The 27,724-nt window shown below is 38.3% G+C and overlaps 1 long non-coding RNA gene across 1 annotated transcript; it reads left to right on the plus strand.

Moving 5' to 3' along the window:
• Positions 1 to 7,492: 7,492 nt before the first annotated feature.
• Positions 7,493 to 27,389, plus strand: LOC127491003 (uncharacterized). The gene is made up of 2 exons (XR_007919430.2): positions 7,493 to 8,017; positions 23,193 to 27,389. It is a non-coding gene; the product is annotated as an uncharacterized lncRNA (long non-coding RNA).
• Positions 27,390 to 27,724: the final 335 nt, after the last annotated feature.

Below are 27,724 nucleotides of genomic sequence, written 5' to 3' on the forward strand. Positions count from 1 at the left end.
AATATTTTTTCTTTAATATTTCTCAAAGGATTAAAAAGTCACCCTACCCCCGTGCAGAAGGGGCAAATACACTGTGGGACAGAAGTCTTTAAAAGCCGACAGTGGTGGAAAGCCTCTTAGAGTGCATCTGGCTTCTGCAACTTCTGCTAGAATTGTTGTGCAATTATCTTTTGGGAAAGAAAATAGAATGAGGGGCCGGCGCTGTGGCGCAGTGGGTTAATGCCCTGGCCTGAAGCACTGGCATCCCACATGGATGCCAGTTTGAGACCTGGCTGTTCCACTTCCAATCCAGCTCTCTGCTATGGCCTCGGAAAGCAGTAGAAGATGGCCGAAGTCCTTGGGCCCCTGCACACACATGGGAGACCAGAAGAAGCTACTGGCTCCTGGCTTTGGATTGGCATAGCTCCAGGCATTGTGGCCAACTGGGGAGTGAACCAGCGGATGGAAGCTCTCTCTCTCTCTCTCTCTGCCTCTCCTTCTCTCTCTGTGTAACACTGACTTTCAAATACATAAATAAATCTTAAAAAAAATAGAATGAAATAATTATTTAACTTTCTAAATTCAAAAGATAGACAATTTGCAATAAAGTGTTATAAAATTTAAAATAGCTCTGAAAAAGAACTCGAGCTGTACTGAAGGAAAGACGAGCAGCACGGACGGTAGATAAACAGCAAGGTCTCTTTAAAGCACTGCTCTGTGCATGCAGGATTGATTTTTTTTCCCTTTTCTCTGGAATAGAATTTATCCTCCTAGCATTAGTTTTTTAACATCAGTTGTCATGCTTTAGAAAGAGGTCCAGGTGTAGAAAGAAAGTCACCTTGAAATTAAAAATTTGACACAAATAATCAACTGAACTGTGAAGATTTTACCTCATTAGACATGCTTTTTACTACTGATTTAAGAAGACAAATTGCTTTTGACTCCAGTGGTCTCACAAGAAGATGCTGGTCTCACCAAACTAATCCACTAACCGTCTTCAATTATTGTTACCTTTCAGGAAATCACAATCAAAGAAAAGTAAGTTGTATTGAAAAGTAGAGTGAGAAATAAGATGCAATAAAAATGGTGCTTTAGAATGCTTGTAAACTTTCTATGCACCTGATCATAGTTTTGGCAACTTTTTTTTTTTTTTTTGACAAATAGAGTTAGACAGTGAGAGAGAGACAGAGAGAAAGGTCTTCCTTCCATTGGTTCACCCCCCAAATGGCTGCCTTGGCCGGAGCTACGCCGTTCTGAAGCCAGGAGCCAGGTGTTTCCTCCTGGTCTCCTATGCGGGTACAGGGACCCAAGCATTTGGGCCATCCTCCACTGCCCTCCCGGGCCACAGCAGAGAGCTGGACTGGAAGAGGAGCAACCGGGACTAAAACCGGCATCCATATGGGATGCCAGTGCCGCAGGCGGAGGATTAACCAAGTGAGCCATGGATCTGGCCCCTTTGGCAACCTTTTGGGATAGGCAAGACAGCTAATAAGTATAGCTTACATTAAGTGAGTACTATTCACTTTTTAATCTATCAATTAATTTAATCTCTGCAATAATCCTATGAGGCAGGTACTATTTTTGTCTTCCTTTTCCAATATAAGACATTGAAGGAAAGAAAAATTAAGTAGCTTCCCAGGAGGCAGCACTGGGGCACCGTGGTTTAAGCTGCTTGTAGTACCAGCATCGGGTTTCAGAGTGCCTCTTGAGTTTCATCTACTCTACTTCCTGCTTCCCATGTGAGAGACCCGGATGGAGTTCTTGACTCCTGGTTTGGCTTAGCCTAGCTCTGGCTCTTATGGCAATTTGGGGGATAAACCAGCAGATGGAAGACTCTCTCTCTTTCTTCTCTCTCTATCTCTCTCATGCTCTGCTTTTCAAATAAACTAAATAAATATGACTTTAAATAAAATATCTCCCCAAAGACATACAACTAGTAAGAAAGCTGGAATTAAAGCCCAAGCAGAGAAAGATTGTGCTGTCATTGAAGCACCATTTTAGGAATTAAAAGAAACTTGGAAGTTTATACAATAAGTTGTAAAAGGTGGGAGTGAATTTAGAACTAAGGTCTTGAATATTTTTGGTCAAGTGTTCTTATGCTAAGGACATTGCACTTTAATTTGGAAACTTTCCACCTTGCCAAAAATTATATCTGCCTGAATATAAGCACCATATATACTGTGTCAGTCTAGCTGGTCTACCACAGTTAAAACTGGCCAGTGTGCTGTTTGAAATCTCATGCCCACTCATCTATAGGCTCCACTGTAAGGTGAGGCAGCTCTTCCAAAGCTCTTTGTAGATTTGTTTCCATCTCAGAAATTGGCAATGACAGCAATGAAGGCTGTCATTAAAGGAAAAGGGGAGAAGGAGAGGTCTCCAGACTGGTATTTCCAGACTTACTTCCTTTCTAGCAAGACAAAGGGAGATTTCCAGATCCCCTGAAGTTTAGGTATACTGCATTCCCGAAAGCAGTTTGCCCCTGTCCCCAGTATTTTCCAAAGGATGCATAGGATGATAGTCAAGAGTGTAGAAGTCCCGAATCTTGAGAAATAGGTTATCATTCATACTGGAAAAAGCTTTCCATTTCTTAATTTATTCTTGTACATGTAGGTCTTAGAGTTTTTACAGAGGATGCTGATTGTAATAAGTCAGTTTAGGCTAAGTTAGACTACTGTAACAAAACATACCCCTATCTCCAAATCTTGGTTGATTAAAACAGAAGGGTTCTTTTGGGATTTTTTTGTGTGGGTGTTTTTGTTTGTTTGCTCATTTTGTGTCACAGTCACAGACTGATTTGGGCTCTCCCATCTGCAGCCCACCTTGGCTGAGTGAACATCTCTGACACCTGCCAGCCAGTAGCTGTGGGAAAAGAATGATAGTGAAACCACACGGTAGTTCTTGGAGCTTTTGCTGAGAATTGACATCTGATATTTTTTACTACATTTTATTGGCCAAAGCATGTCATGTGGCCAACTTGATGTCAACAGGGCAAGAAGGTTGAGTTGTACTTTTATAAGTACAAGGATCACCTAACACTGGAAGCAATAATACAATACTCACACTTAATTAACTATAATGTATTAGGCTTAGTGAAACACCTATCCAAATAACTTAATAGGGTGGAAACACAAACGAGCTCTAGTAGCCTTAACTAACTCTATAAAAGAAATATTAAGGAGTAAATGGTTGAAACTCCTCTTAACCTTTCTCAGCACTGATATATTGGGGGAAAAATAGTCTTTTCAGACTAGAGTAGTTGACTTTAGAGGGCAGGAAGCAGAGCTCAAGGAGTTGTTCAGCCCAAACTGGAATCACTCCTCCATCACCAGCTACACAGCATGGGCCATGTTGCACAGCTTCGTGTTGTGTAACATTGGCAAAAATCCCGACTTCATTTATAACTCCCTGCATTGCCGTTCTTTTCAAGTACGTTACTAGGCCTTTATAAAGATTGATGGAGTGCTGGGAAACCATTGGATTGAAAGTCCAGATGTACATAAATCAAGTCGGTATCATTTAATTCAGAATGTTTCTACCCAAGTCATTTTGGGGTGGAAGTGGAGAGATTTATAGTGAGTCTTATGGGAATTGATGATGTGAAAAGTAAGAGATTTTAATGTATGATTTGGCTGTAGGAATCAACTGCAGAAGTTTTAAATTGACTGAAGCTTTGATTGATACTGGTTTAAAATGCATTTTAAACCACTGGAAATATATTCTAGAAGCTTCTTTAGGATGAAGAGGTGAATGTGATTTGGGCAGTCAAAAATAAGATCTTATTTACATACCAAGAAATCTCACCTGTCAATAAAAATGTATGTCTGCAAGCTTCTTTATAGACTAAATCACTGTTCTCTATCATACCTAGTTATAGATGTAACAAGTTTTACATGAAACTCTTATAGGATAAGAACCTAAGGTCACAATAATTGATGAAAAGACTTTCCCTGCTGCTTTTAGTCTCTTAATCTATAAATCGATCTACATTTGAAATTATCCCAGATTTTATATGGTGAAACATAAAAAGTCACAGTCCCAATTTATGGCCTTGGGGCCTCATACTAGCTAGGCACACTAGCTCTAAACCTGTAGAGTGGGTGATATTTGCTATAATATTTTCTGAGCCCAACTCTTCCTGTACCCCTTTCATTTGCCTGAATGTTTTGATGTTCCCTAATGCCTCAAACTCCCTTTTCCCCTTTTTTATAAAAAAAACTATTGTTCAAAAAATTGCTTTTCATTAAAATTTATTAACAGATACCTTAATGACCAAGGAAATTTAACCTGTCTGTATAGGCCATGGTATTCAAATACCAAGAGAAAACAGCTTTAATCAAAGGAATGATGATCAAATGGGAAATTAAAAATAGCTAAAAGTAAAAGTGAAATAGAATCCTCTATTTTTATAAAATCTCATAGCAGAGCAAATTTAAAGGCAATGATTCAAAATGACAATTGGTTCAGTTCAGTTTCACATTTCTGCCTACCCCTGCAAAATTTGCAGGTATTATTGATACAGCAAGTTCTTGAAGGAACAGAGATGTTTCTTCTTCTATGTGACCTTTGAAAATGTACTTCCCATTATGAATGAAAGATTGAACTAGCATTAGTTTAATGATGCATAATTAAGTCACAAGAAATGTTGCTATACAATTTAATTTTATGAAATAATGCATGTAAATATAGGTTTATCACATTTCCTTTCATGTCAATTAGGAAATCTTAATTCTTTCCCTGCCTCTGCTATTTGTTTAGAATCTTTTTAAAATCAGGTAGTTGGATTTAGAAGACAATATTTAAGATTGCTAAGTTCTGAAGTTCCTCACTGGTTCTTTTAGTTACAGTCCCACTGCTTAGGTAAAGTGAACCATCACAGCCAAGTTTATCTCTTTGCTGATTTTTAAAAAATTTTTTTATTTAGTAAATATAAATTTTCAAAGTACAGTTAATGGATAACAATGGCTTCCCCCCCCATAATTTCCCTCCCACTCACACCCCTCCCATCTCCTGCACCCTCTCCCATTCCATTCACATCAAGATTCATTTTCAATTATCTTTATATACAGATCAATTCAGTATATATTAAGTAAAGATTTCATCAGTTTGCACCCACACAGAAACACAAAGTGTAAAATTTTTTTGGAGCCTGCATACATTACTTCAGTATGAAGTCAGATACACCTGTACTAACCATCACAATGCCATCACCTACCAGCCCTTTTACATTTATTTAATCTAATGCACAAAACTATTCAGTGATTCCTAAATTTGGGTCTTAAGGTTTAAATGTCCTACTGATAAACATGATGCCTTTTATAAACTTAGTTTCCCTTTCCAGTGATAATTACTTACTATTCCCTTTTACTTTTGTCCTATAGTTGTGTTGTTTTCATGTTTTATCTGCATTATTCTCCTCATTCTGTTCTCTGGATTTTTACTGCTAGTCTACTCACCTAATTCACCCTTAAAAATATATCATAGTCTTTATTTATTGCACATTTTATTTTATATTTATTTAAATAGTAATAAAGTTTTAGATTACATACAAGTACACGAAACTAAAATATATTTCCCTCCTCAAATCGGTCCCACTGTCCAAAGAGTATTATTCTTTTAAAGATATATTTATTTGAAAGGCAGAGTGGAAAAAAGGGGGAAAGACAGAGAAATTTTATATCTGCTGGTTCAGTCCCCAAATGGCAGCAATGGCCAGTCCTGGGCCAGGAAAAGCCAAGAGCCAGGAAATCCATCTGGGTCTCCCAGGCTTGTGGCAAACTTAGGTACTTAAGCTACCATCTGCTGCTTCCCAGGTGTGTTAGCAGGGATCTGAATCAGAAGTGGAACAGACAAGTCTTGAAGCTGTACACCAACATCGGATGCCCCAGTGTTTACCCCACTGCACTACAATGCTTGCCCCAAGAGTGTTATTTTTATAGTATCTTGATTTTGGTTCTTCTGGTGATTAGCCTGACAATTCCAGACCAGTGCTATCCACTAGAAGCATAATTCAAATCATTTAATTTGCATAATAGCCACATTTGAAAAAGTGAAAATAACAGATGAAAAAAGTTTTAGTGATTATTTTTAACTCTATATTTCCAAAATATTATTACTTCCCATGTAATCAACATAAAAATATTTTAAAAATCTGTTTTTCAACTTAGGTGTATTTAATACTTATAGTAAGCATGTATCAATGTAAACCAGCTGCACTGCAAGCGCTCAACAGCCATTTATTTGCAAGTGGCTGTTGTATTGGACAGTGGGGCCCTAATAATATTCTCATCTATCTAGCTGGTTATTTGAAGTTTGAAACAGTATCCTGCCTTGAAACTGAGGAATTTAACTACCTATTTTGTAAGTATACAAAATTTGTATTTTTGTTTTCCCATTGGTCCTTTTTATTATTTTAAAGACTATACCTCATCTTTATTTCTTACACAAATATTAGTAACTCTTGAATTCCAGCCATGAGGAAATGTGGAAATTAATATTTTCTTACTTCTCTTCACCACCCCCACTATGCCTCCAAACTTTTGTCAACTATATCATTACTTTTAAATTATTACAGTTTACAACCTATCCATTTTGTTCTATCATTATAATAAATTGCATGTTCTTGTTTTATTAGGTCTTAGAAGTGTTTAATTAGTGTTTGGATATTTTTAGACTGGAAATATTTATTGTAAAATCAAGCTGTGTGATTGAACCCTTGAGAAGTACAATCTCACACTTTCCATCCATGTTACTTAAAGAAGAAAGGTTTGACTCTTAAGGACTAATACCCTCTCATTTCTCTATTTTATCAATTTCTCAGCATCATGCTTCAGTTTGGTCAGCTTCATTTGAGAACCATAGTTCATTATTCAACTTTAGTTCCCTTATTATCCTTCATGAACATTGTTAACTAAGAAATATCTTGTCTATTGTTATCTGTAGAACATTATGATTTTTAATTATATCACTTAACACAAGAATTGATTGTCTTCTACAACACTATCTCAGGTAGCTCAATAACTTCCTTTCTAATTAGAATTCATTGCCATTATTTGTCTACTGGTGATCTGTGATTTGGGGATTTCATTTATTATGTTGGTTAAATTCAGCTTCTTATATGCAAAGTATTCCTCTTTCAACAAAGAAAATATTTGTTGGATTATATTCTCAAGTAATTGAAAAAACACAGGGAAAAGAGGTAAATTTCTTGAACGTTTGCATATTTGAAAATGGCTTTATTTTCCTTTCACACTAGACTGGTGCATTTTACTTTTACAAGGAATATCAGATTTTAATTGTATGGTTGCATGTTATAAATTCACATCAGTACATGTTTACCCCCTTGGAAATTATAATCTAAGTGAATTAGTTACACTGTTCAAGAATAAAGCCTTGAACTTCTCCCCAGTAAAGTACTTGTGGTGAAGCAACAGCCCACACTTTACCTTTAGCCACTGTTTTTACCAGTTAGGAAATCAAAAGTTTCATTGTCCAAACCCTCCTGTACGACTTAGAGGAATTGCAACATACATCTTCATATTTAGAAATGTTTTTCCTATCCACATTTTACAAAGACATATATGCATGGTGACTGCCTCTGCGACTTTGGAAGTACAGTCTGTGAACAAGGAGAAGCGAAACATGTTGGCAAAGCTGGTCATTTTCCTTGTGGATCTCATGCTTGTTTTGGCCATTTCTGTCACCTTATATGCTGTTTACTTACTAGCAACCGTGGGTATTTTTATCTCAGTTGTTTTCTATATTCTCAGAGGGGAGATAGAAAAAAGCTATCTCTTCAACAAGAACAGAGTCTGGTTGCTGCATTCTAGCAAAGCTGGTGAGAAGCCATTTGCAGGCAACATAGAGAAAGTGAGCACCAGGATGCTTCCCGTCCACTGTCCAGCTGTAAGAGAAGGGGCCTCGCTGTGCCAGTGGAACACTCCTGCCTCCCAAAGAGCAAGGAAGTCGCTGCCATGGAAGAGACACTCGAGAAGACTTGCAAAAATGCCACACCCACCTAACCAAGAAACACATTTTTAAGGTGAGTTTATTAACCGTCCAACTTAATTCTCCTTTTCCTGAAGGACATAGCACAATTACATGCTTTCTTGAGCTGAAGAGATTAAAAACATTTTTGTTTCCATCTGCCTTTCATTTTTCAGAAATGGTGTTGGTAGCTTCTATAGCTACTATGTTATTAAACTGAGATGCTCGTTTACCCAGAAACAGGCCAGACCTACTGATGTTATTTTCTCCCCCAAGCACTGATTAGACAAACTTTCACTCCTCCCTAGAAACTTTGCTGCAAGTTTGGATAGAAGAGAACTGTTTGAGAAAATGGATACTTTGGCCACAGATGGTATTTTTACTTGACATCAATCAGTGAAGGTGTCCAGGAGCTGCCCTCAAGTGGACAATGTATTTTCAAAATGGTCGTTGGAGTAAAAGCAACTTTTGAGCACGTGAATGTGTAGAACGGAGTCCTACTCTCATTTTGGTTTGTTGTCTGCACACTGCAGATTGTAGGGAGCAAATTTCAGCATAATCTAATGAGCTCATTTGAAATTACCTGGTTGCTTGGTCTCTTTCACAGAAGTAGTTCAGGTGAATAAAATGGGTCAATTTTGTCTTGGTTTTTGTCAGATAAATGGTTACTGTAAGTGCCTTATGTTTGGGTTTTAATGTTATAATTCAATATGTCTAATGGGGTACACATTTACTTTTTGGTTGCAGAAGAGTCTAGTAAATTGACTCAACTTTATCAATTGTAATTACATGTCTTAAAGTCAAGTGCTTGTCATTATATTTCTCCTCTATTGCCTTTATGGCTTTTGACATCTTAAATTTTTAAGTTATTTCTTCCTGATAAACTGAAAAAATATTTTATGTCAAGAATGCCTCAATGATTCCTTACCAAAAAGGTAAGATAGTAATACTCAATAAAGAAAAATAATAGTTCAGTCTCACAGGCAGTAAATATTTAAATTTTCAGAAAATAATGAATTTGTGTTAACACAACAATGTTATATATGCTTTTGTACTAGTGTTTATTGAGAGTGAAATAGCTCCTCTCACAGAGGAAGGTGGTGACATATTACTGAAGGAATACAGACTATAATAAGGAATTTTAAAACCATTTTCATTACATAATTTCCAAATTCATAACAGATGTAGACAGGAGCGACTTACCAGGTGGGGTGTGGTATGCTTAACAAAATCATACCTCAATCTAGTACCTCTATCTATTGATCACTTACATGGAATTTACAATTACAGAAGAATTATTTTATGAAATGGTTCCTCAATTCAAAGACAGCTTGGCAAATATCATGGGAGAGGTACACAGAGTATGTTTGTAGTTGTTTCTAAATGTTACCATTGATTCATTCTCTCTGCAATGTTATCTATAGATACTAAGGGAGGAGGAATAGATCTTGTAAATTCTGAATTAGAGGAGGTAGCAGAGGAGGTGCTGGCTACAAAGTGTGGCCTGAGGATAGGTATACTAGGGAAGAACTAAGAGGCAGGGATAGGAAAACATGCAAAGAAAAGGGGGAAGGTATGTGACATGTGAACATTGAAAGTGATATAACTGAAGGCTACCAAGGTAAGCATTCAATTTTGCCTTGCATAAGCTTTTGAATACCTAAGAAACTTCTACACTGGACAGTGCTAACTTGCAGGGGTAACGGAACACAGTTGTATCCCCAAAAGATTCCTTGCATGGTCTTTGCCATCTGCCCCAGAGTTCTTTTATCTCCCACATGTTCCCATTGTAAAAGATTGGAGGCAATGGTAATAATTTGATAAAATAGCATACTAAAAATGCTTTATATTTCTGATATTTTTTGAAGGTGGCCTTCAGCCTCCACCACATTCTTGTCTTACATCTTCTGTCAGAGTATCTGCTAGCCCTGGAGGGCATTTGAGTTTGTACAACTTGCCAGCCTCCTCCAACCCCACTTGAGGTCCTACATACATCCAAAGTTGTGACTACTCCCATAGCCTCTACGTGGGTCCCAGACTTAGCTTTAGTTCTGCTGAATTCTGAATTCAGTAAGGTGAAAATTCATTTCTAACACTTATTATGTATTATGTACCAGCAATTCAACCGGGGCTTCTTTTAGCTCTGTTTTATAGGCTGTATCAGCACAGTCTTAAAATTCAAAAGAAGCTTGGGAGTCATTCATTACACTTCTCATCCAGTTAAGAAATATCCTCTACAATATTCCCAACAGATAGTTGTCCAACTTCCACTTAAGCATTTTGCATGAGATGCAATTTCTTACTTCATAAGGCAGCCTATTGTTAAGAAATTCTTTATGGTATCCATTAGAAATCTGAGTCCCCCAAACTTTCATTACTTTTTCCTATTTTTGTTCTGTTTAGCAATCCAGAAAACAGTTCACTAAGTACAACGACTTCACTGAAATCATAAATTCTAAGATGAACTTCTGTCCTTATGAGTTTTCTGCTACTCAAACATTGAACTATTCTTCCTTTTTTCAGTACAAATAGGATTTCATTATGATAATAATAAGAAGAAATCTAGAGCTTTTTATTTTAATAGCGGATTCTTGATTTGTCATTTCTAACTTTTTGCACATATTTGTTAATCAGAAATTTTGAAGCTAATTTCTTCGAAGCTTCCTCAAGTCTGGGAGTGTCGCCAATTTGCACTGAAGAACAACATTTTATTAGCACACTCATAACTATTAAAATGTAATTCTAATGCATTGACCCAATTTCACAGCACATCAAAAATTTAATTCAAATGAATCTCACAGATGTCCAATAATTTTCCATTGCATGTTGTTACTTGGGGGGAAGGTTGCATGAACTTGAACATTGTGGAAAACTGTCCGTCTCTTCAGTACAGTTTTGGTGACTACAGAAAAAGCAATGTCTTGAGTGGCAAATTATACTAATTTAAACAAAATGAAGCTCCTCTGAAAAAAAAAAAGTAGCTGACAAAAACTGGGAAGAGTCCAGACATCTCATTTCTGGTGGCGATGGAACCACAGAAAGGGAAACTACAACTGGAGAAGGGAAGTTTCCATGGCCAATATCCCTGTGGCTTTGCTGCTAAGTTTGCAGGAGTTCAAGTGCTAAAAGCCAAAGATGTTCTGACATTGTGGATGGCTAAGGGAATACAAGGTCTCAGAAAACAAGGAGGGAGCTCAAGTCCTGGACTGGATAACTACACTCCCCTTTTTGGCTCCTGTCTCTGGTGACATTTCTAACAATATATAAACACCTGGATCTAGGATTCCCATTTGGTTCTTGCCCATGCCTTTTCCTGGTACTTTTTTGTGTTAAGTCAGTACCTCTGTTGGGTTCCATTCCCCCATGCCCCTGCTCCTGGAAAGAAAGGCATGTAAAACTGATGACTTTTAAGGCTCTTTAGGGTCTCAAATACTGTATATTTCAACAAATAAAATTACATTAAAATATAAAGTTTGTTCAGTCAAGAAAGCAATTTATACAGAGGAGCTCTCGGTATTGAAGAGAAAATTTCTGGGATAAAATTTTCTTGGGGACCCAACATTTATCCTATGGCTCTTCTTGCATCTTTTCCTCACAAAGTTTTCTATCGCATGCACACTTGCATCCTACACGTGTCCATTACTTCCTTAGTTCAGACAAGCTGACCAAACCTCTAAACCCATACATTTTTATTCTATGCTCAATCCAGGCTTCTGTTTGGAATTTAATATTGAGTACTTGCCTGTCCTTCAAGAATTCAGTTAGTTCATCCATAATTGCATCCACAGAGCAAATAATATCAGTAGCCAGTCCTGGCCTTTTTTTTTATTATTATTTTAAGGGTTTATTTGGTAACTACCCTCTTTTACTGTCTCTGCTAGTCAGTTTTGCAAAAGAAAGATACATAATACTTAGATTTTGATGGCCAAAGGATTCCCTTTATGTTATTTGAAAGGATCTGTGAGCTAGACAAGAGTTAGAAACTTTAGGCAAAGTAATCAACTACTTAAATAAATCACATGTAACCTTTTTCAAAAGTTAAAAGTTTCAATAACAAATCCCAAGAGTTTGCCAATTTTAATTTTATTCATTTTAATATCTTGGGTTTTGAATGAGAAAATTAATCTAGGCTATCCAATTGATTTGCATTGCAAATCTTCTTTTGTTACTTAAAAGACAGATTTGATTAAAAGGAAATGGATTGTTTGGCAAAGATTTCTTGGATAAATCATCAAAAGCACAGGCAAAAAAGTAAAAATAGATAAATTGCACTGCATCAAAAACTAAAACTTCTGCACATCAATCCACAGAGGAAAAAAAAAAAAAAAAACAGAATGAGAAAGTAACCCATAAAACAGGAGAAAATAATTGCAAAGCATGTATACAGTTTAGTATTCAAAACACAAATAACTCCTGCAACTAAACAGCTACAAAAACAAAAAAAAACCTTTATTAACAAACAGAGAACTCAAATGGACATTTCTCCAAAGAAGAAATTTCTCCATGCAAATGGGCAATACTTATATGCACATGAAAAGATGCTCACTAATCATTAGGGAAGTGCAAATCAAAACTACAAAGAGATATTATCCATACATTGTAACATTGTAATGGCTATGATTAAAAAAGAAAAAAAAAAAAAAACAGAAAAAAAAGTGATGTTGGGAAATTGGAGCACTTGTGTACTGTTGGTGGGAGTGTAAAACGGAACAGCCACTATGGAAAACAGTATCATGTTCGTCAAAATGTTAAAAATAGAATTCTCATATGATCCAGCAATTCACCTTCAGTGTATGTACCAAAAAGAACTAAAAACAGTATTTTGGCCGGCACCGCGGCTCACTAGGCTAATCCTCCGCCTAGCGGCGCCGGCACACCAGGTTCTAGTCCCGGTCGGGGCGCCAGATTCTGTCCCGGTTGCCCTCTTCCAGGCCAGCCCTCTGCTGTGGCCAGGGAGTGCAGTGGAGGATGGCCCAGGTGCTTGGGCCCTGCACCCCATGGGAGACCAGGAAAAGCACCTGGCTCCTGGCTCCTGGCATCGGATCAGCGCGGTGCGCCGGCCGCAGCGCGCCGGCCGCAGCACGCCGGCCGCAGCGCGCCAACCGCGGCGGCCATTGGAGGGTGAACCAACGGCAAAGGAAGACCTTTCTCTCTGTCTCTCTCTCTCACTGTCCACTCTGCCTGTCAAAAACAAACAAACAAAAAAAAGCATTTTGTAGAGATATTTATATACCCGTGTTCATAGCAACATTGTAATAGCCAAGAAGTGAAGCTAACTGAAGTTTCCACAGAAAAATGAATAGACAAACAAAATGTGTGGCATATACTTAATGGGATATCACTTAGCCTTTAAAAGTAATCTGACACATGCTATAACATAGATTGAAACCAGAGGTCTTTAAAGGAATCTTGTAACATCAAAGAGTCAATCACAAAAAGAAAAGTACTTCTGAATTTCCAAATTCATAGAAGCAGAAAGCAGAATGGTGACCGCCAGGGGCTGGAGACAGGGAAGAATGAGCATTATTGTTTAATGGATATGGGGCTTCAGTTTTGCACGATGAAAAGAGTTCTGTGGATAGATGGCGCTGATAACACAATACGAGTTTATTTAATGTCACTGAATTGTACACTTAAAAATGGTTTAGAGTAAACTTTATGCTATATGTACTTTAATACTATTAAAATAAAAAGTAAAGGAAAGTAGATAAATTATAATACTGAGAAAGTTTGATTTATTTCTGAATCCATATATAGAATAATGTTCAAGCAGACATATTTTTTTGCCTGGCTATAAACACTAGGCTATAGAGAATGATACTCTTCATGGGGCACTTTGTGTAAGAAAACTATCCAGATTATTTGACTTCTAAAAAATTGCATAAATCATATATGCATAATGTTAAAGCTGTTGTACAATAAATTTATCCAGAGATCTTAAAAATAATCATCCTTCAGTCTGTGGTGAAGCCCTGACACAGGAGTTTAAATCCATCCCCAGGTGATTGTAATGTGTGACCAGAACTGAGAAGCCTGCACTATGCTCTCCACTATTGAATTATCTTTACTAATGTGTGAACACTTGGTTTGTTCTTGGCATTAATAACCATAAGGTATTCCCATTGATTAGGTTGCTTTTCATAATAAGAATTCAGTATTGGTAAACTGCACCTGGAAATCCTACAAAACTGCTAATTTTTAGGTAAATTTAAAACAATCAGTTAACAGGATCCCTTTAATAGATTTTCTTTCATTCTTCAATAGGATGAATCAATAATTCATTTGATATTGAAATGCAACATTCAAATACATAACAGAAAACTGTAGGCCCCAACTGAAAGCTCCTATCAAGGGTGCCCAAAGTGAAAACAGCAGAAAACAGCTGCAGAACATTTACAGCGTGGTTACTCTTCTCGGAGGTGCCCCAGCTAGGTGACAACCATATTCCAAGAGGTTCCAGTTCATTATTCCCTTTGGATATCCAGCCATCATGCCCTAAATTACCAACCCTGAGTTCACACAGCCCTACACAGTCTTCATATTGTCTCACAGACGCTCAAAGTCCTTGCAACAAACTGAGATGGTGTTTGTCTTCGCCACGGGAGCTGTGGAAACAAGCTTCATTGGAGGCCTTGGTCTAAAATTATTGCAGTTAGAATAATCTTAGTAAAGCATAAAGTGGGCACTTGTTTTTATACTCAAAGATTTGGTTAGCTCCTGCTCAAATGAAGTAAAGTGAATACTTTAAGCTGGTTTCCTTAGCCTTGTGTATCTTTCCAGCCTCATATTCAGTGGTTTCTCTGTGGGTTGCTGAGGTTCAGGTCATCTTGCATGAATGTGGCCAGTCTAAACTCTTAGCTGTGGGTTGGGTTCATGTGTGATCCACAAGTCTCTCATTGTGCTTGGAACTGGCAGCTGCTTGAGGCATGATCTTCTCCTGGTGGTGGGTGGCTGAAGCGCAGGACAGACGGACACTTGTGCTGATTTCTAAGGTGGAGGCTTGGACATGGCATTTTGTCACTTTGGGTGTGTTCCATTGGTTGAAAGAGGTCATATGACTAAGTCCAACATCAGCGGGGCAAAGAAGTACACCCTTTCCATGGAAGTCATGAGGGGTGTGGTGACTATTTGCTGAACATTAATGTAATATACCCACAAGACATGATAAGAGAATTAAGATTTTATAATCAGTAATGTTAATATTATCATTTAGTCCTTATTTTATGTGAAATGAAATGCAGGCTTAACATTGTTGTGCTGAGGTCTAATAAAGGATTTGAAAACTACATGTTCTACTTTTTGAGATCTCCCATGACTCCAATTAAACAGAATTAGACAGAAGTGTTTGGGAGTCGACTTTGCCTTTTCTGTGGGCCTCTTTCAAGGCTGAAAGTTGTCCTACATACATCCTTTGAGTTCCTTTCTCTACCTCTATCACCTGACATGGTCATGCTCTCCAATAAATATACATGGCGGGGGGTGCAAAATGTCAGTGCTGTTCTCCTGGAGAGAACAAGGACTTTGGGGACAGGTACCATTCTGAATCTTAACTTGAACAAGCACAAACTGAAAATCTACAGTGTATTTTGAAGAATTTGCCTGAACCTTTTCCCATGATGAAAGGTTAATATATGAAATACAATATAAAATATTAATCAGAAAATAAATATTCCCATTTATAATTTTCCAAGACTACAGTTTCTGTAGGTTCTAACTCTTTCCAATGATATTTATTCACTGAAAATAAATTGTTTTTAATTAGCTGTTGGGTGTTATTAAGAAGAAAGCAAAACTTTTCATTTATGTCTGAATGGCTTACATATTCCTGTATTGACTAATTGTCTCTAAAACCACTTACTGATTATAATAAAGATGATCAATTAGCTAATTGTTTAATTTTAATACTTTGGGAGACCACAACTGTTTCAAAATTTCAATTTTATAGCACCACCTAATAGATACTGACCACAAACAAGGTAATTTCTTGAAGTAATTTTTTCTCTCTTTTTTATTACAGGAGGTGATTTTTCTCAATAAATATCCCCAGGCTTACTAAAATTCAGTCAAGTAGCACAGTGAAAGTGTTTAAGAATAGCCAGTCTTCTCCATTTCACACTTTATGTGTGAATGGTTTTCTGAGTAAGAAAGAAAAAAATTAATGACTGATGGATACATCCTGTATATAGTTTTGCCTCTCAAGTTTTGATCTCTGGACATTTTATTTAAAAACTTCTCTATGAAACATTGTGATTTCAAGTCACTGTTAGTCTTGCCATGTTCAAAAGCTGTAAATCACAGATTTCAAAGGAGATTCATATTTCCAAGCTAGATTTGAACATTTAGACAAATGTATTTGTGAAGACATTATTCTCACAGGTCATGTCCCTTACAGCTAGACTTAATTTAACTGGACAGCGCTTACAGGATGATTGAGAAAGATAATATAGGAGCTGGCATTGTGATGTAACAGGCTAAACCACTGCCTGCAATGCCAGCATCCCATACGGGTGCCTGTTCAAGTCCTGGCCGTTCCACTTCCAATCCACCTCCCTACTAATGCACCTGGGAAAGCAGTGGAAGATAGCTCAAGTTCTTAAGCCCCTGCACTCTTGTGGGAGACACAGAAGAAGCATCTGGCTTGGGCCTGGCCCAGCCCTGGCTGGTGCAGCCATTTTGGGACTGTAAGGATTGATGGATGATCTCTCCTCTCTATTTCTCCCTCCTCCTGTGTATAAATCTGCCTTTCAAATAATAAAATAAATCTTCAAGAAAAGAATATAAACATAAATTCTACAGAATCATGGGACTCTGTTTATATGCTCATAATCTCAGGTATATAAATTAATAATTCAGAGAAAAGGAGTAAAACCAGAAAATAGATGTAACAAAACCTCAATAGTTGTATAAAATTCATCTTAAATTATACTAGTGTTTTATAAACAAGGATATAACATATAAATTTTCTCAAAATTTTATTTTTTTCTGAAACATGTAGACTCATGAAAAGTTCACAATTTCTGTGCAAACACTTTTTTTTTGTTTTTTTTTTTTTTTGACAGGCAGAGTGGACAGTGAGAGAGAGAGACAGAAAGAAAGGTTTTCCTTTTGCCATTGGTTCACCCTCCAATGGCCAGCACGCTGCGGCCAGCACACCGCGCTGATCCGAAGCCAGGAGCCAGGTGCTCCTCCTGGTCTCCCATGGGGTGCAGGGCTCAAGCACTTGGGCCATCCTTCACTGCACTCCCTGGCCACAGCAGAGAGCTGGCCTGAAACAGGGGCAACCGGGACAGAATCCGGTGCCCCGACCGGGACTAGAACCCGGTGTGCCGGCGCCGCTAGGCAGAGGATTAGCCCATTGAGCCACGGCGCCAGCCTCTGTGCAAACACTTTTAATAATCCCAGAGACAAGACAATCTCAAAACTTTAATGTGAAAATGCTGACCTCAAGTCAGAGAATCACACAGTTTAAGAGCCCTCAAATGAATTGTTTCCCAATAGACTGCATTCTATCTTTTTTAAAATATATATGAGAAAAGTCTTCCTTTTAGTGAAAAGTGCTTGAACCCCTGAGAAAAATCCAAAGTGCATGAGGTAGAGGGCATGAATGAAAAAAGGTTATAATTCTAGGTACAGGTTGTGTATCCATGATGGGAAATACTTAGAAAATTTCACGGCTTTTTTTTTTTAAACTTTCAGATCATTGCCTAAACATAATTAAATATTTTGGTGATGGTACTCAATCTTAAACGTGAAATCCATTTGTGTTTTATATGTATATACATAGACTGAAGATAACCTTACAAAATATTTTCTAAAATTTTGTGTATGAAATGAAAGGTTCATGGGTGAAATTTTCTACCTGAAATGTCATGTTGCAATTCAAAAAGTTTCAGATCAAGGAACATTCAGTTTACAGTGACACGGAAGGTCTATTGCTAAAGTTAGTTTTTATTCTTCAACTATAATGTAAATTAAAAATGTATTATCTCAAAAATTGAAAAAGGAAGAAAAGAAGGAAGGGAGGGAGGGAGGGAGGGAGGGAGGGAAGAAAGGCAGGAAAGGGGAGGAAGAGCAGTATCACTTTATTCACAGAATTGTATCTATGAAGTACACTGAACTTGTTCTCTTTGTATTAATATCACATTAACATGAGAATTGTGTTGTAATTATCAAGCATGTTCTGTGACCCTGAGAATCTAATGTGTTAATAAATTCCTTAAAATTTTAAAAACAAAAAATTTAAAATTTAAAAAGAAAAACATCTTAATAAACACATATGCTTTTCTCCTGTTAAAAAAAAGAAAAATTAAAAATTACCCAAAGAGAGCATTTTGAAAACTGCAAATAAACTGGAAAATCTGAGGAATAATGAGAATTGCCTTGAAAAAATAGAGTTCACAGCATCAAATTCAGTCAGGGAATATAAAATATTTGCATATAAGTTTTCCTTGAAGGAATCACAAGAAATGGTTTATAAGACTTACCATTTTAGGGAATGAAAACTGAAAGGGAATTAGTGAATTTCACTTTTCATTTCATCCTTTTCAATTATCTGAATATTTTACCCAAACCCATATTCCATTATATTCCATTTAAATCATTTGTGTTGAGTGGGGAATAGGATGATGTGTTTGTGCTATGCTTTGGGTTGATTTTTGTCCCCCAGGGGTTCATGTGCTGGAAGTGTGGACCTCAGTGTGGTGATGTTTGGAATTGGCGGAACTGTAGGAAGCAGAACTTGGTGCAGGGTGCTGAGGTTACTGGGTATGCTGACCATGGAAGGAAACATGCTGGTGTCAAGGAATAAATTAGTTCTCACCAGAATGGGTTGTATACAGCAAGACCACCCCCTGCATTTGGCCCCTTCTGCACAAATTTCCTTTGCCTTACTCCACCATGTTGTACCTCAACCAAGGAGACCCTCACCAGAGGCTGAACAGATGAGGCTACCTGATCTTGGACACTGAGCTTCCAAAATTTGGAGCTAAATAAACCTCTTTTCTTTTAACATACACATCTTCAGGTATTTGCTTATAGAGAACAGAATAATACACTTTCTGTCACGGCAAAATATAAAGCACAAAGGAAAACCCTGTGTAAAGTGCATGGGTTGGGGACCAAGGACTCAGGCTGGGTGTGGCAGTAGATAGAGATTAGAGGGAAAAGATCCAGAGATCTGGTTCGGGGAAAGGTTGATCTGGAAGCAAGGCCTGGGCCAACAGGTCCAGTCTCAAAGCCAAGGGAGAGAAAGGGTGAAGAGTGTGCCTCTCTCCAAACAGTGCACCTGCATGGAAATAGGCGCCCCTCCCAGCATCCTAAGTGGACAGTACTGGTGATCTCTTTCTAGCCTCCTCTTTCCCACACCTCCCTGGGTAGCCATTGACCATTACTCAGAATTTCTGTGCTCTGAAGAGTATACAGTATTTGTGTATTGTTTCTCAGTATTTACTTAGATTTATTTGAGAGACATACCCAGATGGCAGACATTTAACATTACTGACCATTAAAACTGTGTCACTTGGTGCTCCCTGCCTTTGGGCATGCACATTACACCAACAGAACGGTGACTGAAGGCAACTTGTTTGCGCCATCCTCATCAGGGAATTAGAAAGGACAGGTTCTTCTTTCAAAAAGAAGCAAGTAAGTTGAAATATAATTTGTTTTGTTTCTTATGTTTGAAAGAACACTTTAAACGAGCCAAATGGATACCATATGGCCTGTCAGTAATTTCACGCTGAAGAACAATACATGGTTTGTATCCTGTTCCAGCTACAGCAGATAGGAAGTGTGCTTGGACACTGTAAAGCAAAAAACTTCATCGCTTTTGTCCTTGCTACTTCTCATGGCAGGATTCATTTATTCACTTTATCTCTGCTTTGCTCAGTGAATGCCCAAGCAGTCTCAAACTTTAATATTTTTACAGTTCAAACTAAAATATCTTCTTTTTAATGAAGTTTTTTTCCCCAGGTATTCCACCACCACTGTGAGTTCATATGTCTTTGTTCACAAACCTAAGCATAGCCCTAAATTTGAATTGTGTGTTCCATACAAAGGCCTGTCCTTTCCCATTAAACCCCAGCCTTCTCAAGGGTTAGGCTTATGTTTCATTGTTTAGGAATCTGCAGCACCCAATATGTTATGGATTTTGAAAAATTGCTGAGATAAATACATTAGAAATGAAATACTTAGCTATTTTTAGACCAAACTGGAATTTATTCACATTTCAAATTTTGATTCATATGCTTCATTTTGTATTACAATAATGATTATTGTAGCACCTGACTTTCTTAGGTATAACCTGAACTGAAATACTATTTAAAAATGTTTCTATTTATGTATTTGGGAGGCAAAGAGAGAGAGACAGAGATGAGAGAGAGAGAGAGAGAGAGAGAGAGAGAGAGAGAACAAGCAAGAATGAGCACATCTGTTTGCTGGTTCACTTCCTAAATGCCCTCTAACAGCAAAGGCACCAAAGCCAGGAATTGAGCTGGGAACTCAAGATAAACCTCCCACATGAGCCATTGCTACCACCTCCCAGGGTCTGCGTTGGTAGGAAGCTGGAGTTAGGAGCCAGAGCTGGAGGTCAGGACCAAGTATCCCAATATGGAATATAGCTGTTTAATCAGCATCTTTAACACCAGGCCAAATAACTTCCTAATTGAAATATTTTATTTTAATTGTAATGCATAAGCTGAATATTCAAAAGTTAAATTTTTTATTACAACTGTTAGATACTGTTAAATATATATGCATGTAATATACAAACAAGTAATGAGAGAAACAGAGAGGTTTAATGTTGGAAAAGAATCATCCCATCCCCATACTGATCTGTTTGTCTGCCGAGATAACTGATGGAGCTTTCTTTGATAATCAATGGAAATATGGAATTCCTGATAAGTATACTATACTTAAGATACTATATAAATAACTTAATTTTATGTGTTTCCAGAGGAAACAGATTTTTTGTTTTGTTCCCAATAAAATTGCATTACATGTCTGAAGCATGAGCATCCATGGTTTGTTGGTCGCACAGTTTCACTAGGGCAGGACTATTTCTCTGTGGTGCAGGACTGGTAAGGCCAGTCCATCAAGGCTTATCACGTGGAGTTTGGAGGGCTGACCTCAGCCTTTACTTATGATAGATGTCAAGTTTGGATTCCTGAAAAGACCAACATCTAAGTTTACATGTACAGTCACAGGGGGAAACTGAGGGTTGAAAGAGAATACCGCTTGAATCTATAAAAATAAATGTTAAAAAGTATACCCAAATGTGCAACTCTGGTTGGTCCTTTCTTCATTCTTTTTTAAATATATGAGGGGCCATAAAGGTAGAAATGACCTAGGCTCTTTCAAACATTGAGATATTCTAGTTTACAATAAAAGTGAGGGCCCTAGGTAAATCATTTGAATCATGACCTTGGCTTAGCCTCTTTGTCTCCTCATTTTCCAAAGTGTCTCATTTTATAAGGTGTTAAAAATCAAAGATCCTAGAAGGAATAAAAAAAGTCAATTATAGAACTCTCAAATATGACTTTCAGAAGTGTGCTTTTAAGAAAGCATTAACTGACTTAAAATTTGCACTTCTTGACTAAAAGAAATCACAGTATCATATCCCTTCCCTCTGTTATTATTCCCCATTCCAAATGGCATTAATTTGAAATGGAAGTATAGGGAAGAATGCCATGCATTTCCCGGTCCTCAGCTTGGTGGGTGCTCCATATACTCCCCTCCACCCCAAATTCACACTGTTGATCATTTCACAAGCCTAATTACAAGATGAACATTTTAATTTTACTTTTTTATTTTATTCTAGAAAATTCTGGAAGAGTCATAAGGATAACTACAGAGCTGTGAAGTATTTTTTTTCAGAAAATGAATTTTCCAAGTTCTCCTCTTAGTTGTAGTCTATTTATTTATTCAAAAGGCAGAGGGACCAGTGCTGTGGTGCAGTACGTTTATGAAGTCAGTATCCATATCAGAGCAGTTGTTGGAGTCCTGGTGCTCTGCTTCTGATCCCTCTTTCTGCTACTGTGGCTGGGCAGATAGTGGATGATGATTCAAGTGCTTGAGCCCCTGCCATCCATGTGGGAGACCTGGATGAATTTCTAAGCTCCTGGCTTCAGCCTGCCATTTGGTGAGTGAACCAGCAGATATAAGATCTCTCTCTCTCTCTCTCCCTCCTCTTTGCTCTTTGACATCCTGCCTTTTCAAATAAATTCATAAATAAATTTTTTTAAATGCAAGACACACACACACACAGATTTTCTATTTGCTGTTTCACTCCCCAAATGCCTGCAACATCTGGGGCTGGGTCAGGTGGAAGCCAGGAACTAGGAACCATCTGGGTCTCCTACAAGGGTGGCAGGGACCCAGCTACTTGAGCCATCATCTGCTGCTGCCGGGGTAACACATTGGAGGGAAGCTGATGTGGAAACAGAGGTGGTACTTGAACAAAGGCACTCCGATATGGGATGCAAGCATCCCAAACAGTGGCTTAACATGCTGTACCACAATGTCTGCCCCTCTTATACTACTTAAAACTGAAAATAAGAGAAGATATAAAAATGAAAACCTATTATAGCCTCACATTTGGAAAAAAAATCTATAAAAGGAAAAAACCAAGACTTTTTTTTTTATATCCCCTACCTTGGGGATTCTTATGGTTAAGAGCTTGGTATTTGTTCTTCCCAAATTTTCCCTAACACTTTTTCTGAAATGTGTATGTACTTATTTTATAAAAATAGTATTGGGCAAAGGGCTTATCTGTACTTGTCTGGAGCCTGGGCCTGGGGGGATTGTTCAGGTGGACAGCAGTAGCCCTGAATATGAGAGCCCAATAAAGCAGGTGGATATTGAGGTGGAGGACTCTGGATTGATTGGTTTGCATTTGAAAGGTACACACATTTGAGGATTATTTACAAACTACCTTTAGGAATTAGCTAGCCCTGAGAGGGGCAGTCCCCCCAGGGTCAGCAGACCCCAGATGTCAAAGCATCAGAATACAGAAAATCAAGGACACAGTTAATATACTCTGATACTCCTTTTTTTTTAACCCAAAGAAACATACAGAATTTGCTTAAGTGTCTTAAGCTAATAAACATCCTATTTGTCTGACATAAATAATATGTGAACAGATTGTTATGAGTAATATAACATCTGTAGCTCCTAGAAAATAAAACATAGTTAATTAGAGATAGCATTAATTATGTAATCTTTGTTTTTATGTTTAGTTCTTTCTAGGTCATTCAAACTGCCATCCACACATGAAGAACAATGAGAGTTTCATAAACAAGCAGAAATACCCAGGAGGCACGAAGAGTCATAATATTTCGATGCATTAGGTTATCACAGCCTCAGGAAATACATCCCATAACTCTGAAGTCTCAACCTTGGAGAGAATAAGCATTCTATTCAATGGCAGAAAACTAAAACTTGTTGAAATGCCTTAGGTGCTGGAAAGATCTACATCCATCAAAATGTTCTGAAGAATTAAATTGAAAAATTTTTCTTCAATGTGCCTTAGCCAAGCAAATGCACACATTTTGCTGTTGTGGCAAAAACCAGACATTGCCTTTGCTGGTAGCAGCATGGCCCAAGAGAAGCTTCCTTTACTACCCAACGAAAACTCAAGTGAAGTCCATGCTTCATACCAGATGTGGTTTCTCTATCCACCATAACTGGGACTACCTTCAGCCCTCAGCGTTCCTGGGTTCTACATCTATGGATTCAACATTGCATAGATAGGAAACATGAGAAAAATAAAGAGTAACTATACAACAATTTTAGAAAGTATAAATTTCAGACCCAGGTATTTGGTGCAGCTGTTAAGATGCTGCTTGGGATGCTCACACTCCATAAGGGAGTACCCGGGTTTGAGTCCAGACACTACTTCCAATTCCACCTTCCTGCTAATGCAACCAGGGAGGCAGCAGTGATGGCTCAGGTACTTAGGTCCTTGCTACCCATATGGGAGACCCCAGTGGAGTTCCTGGCATAGGCTTGGCCTAGCCCGGGCTGTTCTGGGAATTTAGAGTGAGACAGCAAATGTGAGTACTCTCTCTCTTTCTCTCTTTCAAATAAAATGAAAATAAACAAGTAGTTTTTGAAAACCCCGAGTTTAACACACACTGCACAACTATTTATATGACATTTGCATTGTATTAAAGGTAAATGAGAGATGATTCAAAGAATATGGAGGACAGGAGGTTGTTACATGCAAATACTCCATTTGTTTAAGGGACATGAGCATCCTCAGATTCTGGTATCTGTGGGAGTTCTAGAGCTAATCCCCCAAACATGTTAAGGAATGATTGTACTTTGTCACATCTGTCACTTTCTGTATTTTACTTGCTTTGGTTATTTGTAAAGTTTTTCCTATTTTGACATTAGATTATCCTTAAACTTTAGCAACTGCATTTTAGCCACTCTATATTCACATTTCTGGCTACCTAAGTGCCATGAATATTAATAAGCATTTTTTCAAATCAATAAATCCCTAGAGTCTATAATCACAGTTGGAAATACCATACATTCCAAAGAAATTGAAAATTAATGAAAGAAGATTACCCATTGAGGAATGGAAAAGGAATGGAAAAATTTAACAATGCCTACAAGTTGGAGTTACAAATATTTGTTCATACTTTACAAGTGGCTTATATCTTCAGAGCAGTTTTTCAACAGGAAAACTGTCTCACTTTTTAAATGATTTCTAGAAAATTTAACTGGCAGAAAATTACACATATTAATGAGATACTATCTGATGTTTCAATACACGCATACATGTAATGTCCAATCAGAGTGAACATGTCTATATCATCACACGTTTAACATTTCTTTACTGCCATTTTTTAATGTTTACCCTTTCATGCATTTTAAGCCATGATAGGATCATATTGGCCTGAGGAAATCCCTGAAGAACCATTGGGAATGGAGGAATGAGTATCTGGGCCTTTCAATTCCCTAGAAAGCTGAATTGGACACAAGACTGTGCATACAAAGCTTTTTGGACAGTTCCATCCCAAGCAACTGGAGCAAGTACTGGAAAGAGTACAGTCAAGAAGCTGTGTTTTCATGTTCAACAAAACCATTCACAAGTGAAACCCAGTCTTGAAGATGGCACTCTAAGAAGCTGCCGAGGATACACCTCAATCTTGTCTGTTGGGAGCCATGAGAAGAGAAATGATCCATCATCTTTATTCTTTTTTTTTTTTTTTTTTTTGACAGGCAGAGTGGACAGTGAGAGAGAGAGACAGAGAGAAAGGTCTTCCTTTGCCGTTGGTTCACCCTCCAATGGCCGCCGCGGCCAGCGCGCTGCGGCCGGCGCACCGCGCTGATCCGATGGCAGGAGCCAGGATCCAGGTGCTTTTCCTGGTCTCCCATGGGGTGCAGGGCCCAAGCACCTGGGCCATCCTCCACTGCACTCCCTGGCCACAGCAGAGGGCTGGCCTGGAAGAGGGGCAACCGGGACAGAATCCGGCGCCCCGACCGGGACTAGAACCTGGTGTGCCGGCGCCGCAAGGCGGAGGATTAGCCTAGTGAGCCGCGGCGCCGGCCATCTTTATTCTTCCATTGGTCAAGAGTTATCCATTTATGACCTTGCACTTGGGGGATCGCCCAAGCTTCTAAATGGCTGAGTGGTTTGCATGTGTCACCTAAAGAGAGGGCAATGGAGAAGCTCCAGGAAAGAAGGCAAATGACAGTTCCCATAGCTAATGAAAGTGCTGTCAGTGACTCATTCAAAAAGTAGTTTGCTGTAGAAAGGTGGGCCAAGAGGATGTGAGCTGTGGCACAAGAGGGGCCTTACACCAGTTCTCAGAATCGTTGAGTCCGATGCAAATCTGTGTACCCTGGAATAAAGAGCAAAAGACCATTCCTACCACTTCAGGGCAATAACTAGAGAAAGGATCATCTAGACCGAGGGTCACCCAGAGAGGAAATGGTCTGGAGAACTAGTTGAGGAGAGGAGGAAGCCAGGGGGACATTACCCTTTCCTACAACCAAATGCTACCTTTCTGTGCTTCAAACACAGGCCAACATCTGGGATGAGGGGAGAATTTTCTTTTTCCTCCATGCACATTTCTGGTATTTTGTTGCTACTTATTTTAACTTGCCAGCTCTGACAGAGTAATTCCATCTGCCAGCCACTGTTTTTTTATCTACACAAATTAAGTTATTTTAGTGCTTTAGGTGCTCTGTGTTTTGTGCATCTTAAGTAGGGCTCTCAGTTGCTATGTTCATAATCTGCTTTTGTTTTGGCTCCTCCCAAATCTGACCCTGAAGCAAGGATGTTGGTACAAGTAGTGTATTTGAGAGATGATCCCAGGTAACACAGCAAAGGAGTAGGATGTGAAGTGGGGAAGGGAAGGCATCAGTTGAAAACTGTGTGTGCACAAGTGTGCTACCATGGTTCAATATTTCTAAGAGTGTGGCCGACTGTCTGATAATGAAGCTGCAATGTTTATGTACCTGCTTCAGCTCCTTGTAGGCTGAAGGTTGCTGCTAGGAGCATTCAACTTATAATATTTCTAGGCTGCCCTGCTTGTTGGCAAGCAAACTCCTTTAGTGCCAGGAAATCCTGCCCAGGCAGATAAGCAGGGAGGTGTGAATAGTTGAGATGGGAAGGGCTAGTTATGTTCTACAGATGCAGGAAATCTGTAAGTTGGCTGAATGGATATAGACAAGGGCATCAATAGCTTCTACTATATGAGGGTGCTTTGGAAAGTTTTTGGCACTTTGGAATTAAAAGATATGTTTATTTTGGCACAAAAAATTTTGAGTTTCATCCATAGCTTTGTTTTCTTAAGATGCATTTTTAATGAACTTTTCGAAGACCCTTCATACAGTCTGAGTTTATTTTGCAAAAGTAAATTCTCATAAGGAGAAAAACAATAGCAAAATCTTTCTTCTGGTATCAAAAAAGAAAGAAGAAAACTTAACTACCAAAAGGTTAGAAGCAATTTGAATTAGCTTTTAAAGTGAGATTGTTAGTGTTTGCATACAAAAATGTTCAAATTGGCATTAGATCCCCTTAATGAAAAACTCCTTCACTGGTGCCTTAGAACAATGTAAAAGAAACCAACCTGTTTATGGTTCTGGCAATCTAACTATGTTAAATAACAACTGCTCAGCTCTGATCCTACAATGGACACATGAAGACAACTGGGAATCGATTTACTTTCTCATTCCAGTCACTATACTCATGTGTGACCAGAGGGAAGCCACTCAAAGATAAGTATTTTCTGATGTAAAAGCCAAAGGACAATGCTGTGATTTCACCAGGGATGGAACTGGACAGAGCACAGAAAAGCTGGAAGGGAAATGGTCTCAGTGGTATCACAAACTAAAGAATCCATCTCCAGTCATTCATTTCCTTTTAATAACATTGCCAGGTCCTCACAGTGTGTTGAATAAACCATCTTATTCCTTGATTCTGAGTAATTTGCTTTGAGCAGATGTGGACACACAGGACATGACCAACACCCTGGGTTTAATATTTTGGCAATTATGATTATCCATGTAAAGAATATGTCCCAGGGAGCTGCTACTCCCCCTCCTTCACTCTAGGCCTTGGAATAAATTGTGAAACATATATGAACCCAGTCCCAGCCAGGAATCTCATTCTGGAACATGCAGCATTTTCCCAGAGATGCCCAATCAAGACTATTCCAGATACGGCAATAGAAGCCAACCTTAGAACCCTAGCATGCTCATTGTATTGCACTGAATTTTTAGCTCAATTTTGGAGTCAGTTTCTTATGTAGCA

Source organism: Oryctolagus cuniculus, chromosome 11 (genome assembly GCF_964237555.1).
Source record: "Oryctolagus cuniculus chromosome 11, mOryCun1.1, whole genome shotgun sequence".
In the NCBI taxonomy this organism is placed as follows: domain Eukaryota; kingdom Metazoa; phylum Chordata; class Mammalia; order Lagomorpha; family Leporidae; genus Oryctolagus; species Oryctolagus cuniculus.